This window comes from Epinephelus moara, chromosome 24 (genome assembly GCF_006386435.1).
Source record: "Epinephelus moara isolate mb chromosome 24, YSFRI_EMoa_1.0, whole genome shotgun sequence".
Taxonomy (NCBI): domain Eukaryota; kingdom Metazoa; phylum Chordata; class Actinopteri; order Perciformes; family Serranidae; genus Epinephelus; species Epinephelus moara.
The window spans coordinates 48834297-48835404 of NC_065529.1; positions in this window are offsets into that span (position 1 = coordinate 48834297).

Genomic DNA, 1108 nt, shown 5'->3' on the forward strand with positions numbered 1-1108 from the left:
ACTTTGATGTGTCTCAAGTAAAAAGGCATATAAGATCTCACACAGTCAAGTGGCCTTGTGTTTTAAAAACAAGTAGGAGACATGTCAGTTCTGGGTCATGGTCAAAACACACAAGAACTCTGGAAGTGAGGAGTCACATGTTTGCAAAATTATATGTTCCACTGATTCCTCTATTTGATATACGTCACATAATCCTGAGGGATGTTTGTTTATTAAATTCAGTGTTTTATTTAGCCTGGTGTGTCCTACCCTTGTGTCGATGTTGATCTTCAGAATGCCCTTGACAATTTGTCCAGTAGTTCATCATTAACTGTTTGTGTCTGATGTGCAGCGGCATTTCACCCATCTCAACCTGAAGAGCGGACACAAGAGTCGTTTTTAAAGCACCACAACAAAGTCTTAAAGCTTGTGCTTGCACCACCTCCAACTTCTTTAATGAGGTTTTTGCTGCTGAACCGCAGGCAATATATCCATAATCTAATACTGCTCTAATCAGCGCTACATACATATTTTTAATTGCAGATCTGCTTGCTCCCCATTCTGATCCTGTTAAACATCTCATCACATTTAATATATTTTTACACTTGGCTGTTATCTTATGAATCTGTTCCTTTCATGTTAACTCTTCGTGAAACCACACATCCAAAAATCTAAAGACTTTCACCTGCTCTATTCTTTGCCCATATATGTTTATCTGTGTGCCAGCACCTCTCTTTCTAATGAACATTAATGTTTTGTTTTTTTCAACTGAAAACTTAAATCCCCAAGAATATGACCATGTTTCTACCATGTTAACTGTCTGTTGCATTTTATCTATAATATGACTTATATTCTTTACTCTTTTCCACAAAGCTCCATCATCATTCATCATGATGGAAAAGAGTATTGGGCTAGTAACACTGCCCTGAGGGGTACCATCATCTACCATATATCTTCCTGATAAGGCTGTCCCAATTCTGACTTGAATAAATCTATCAAATAAAAAGTCTTTAATCCAATTACATGCTCTTCCCACTATTCCCATCATATTTAACTTGATCATTAACCCCTCCCTCCAAACCATATCATATGCACTTTCTACATCAAAAAAGACTGCCACTACAGATTC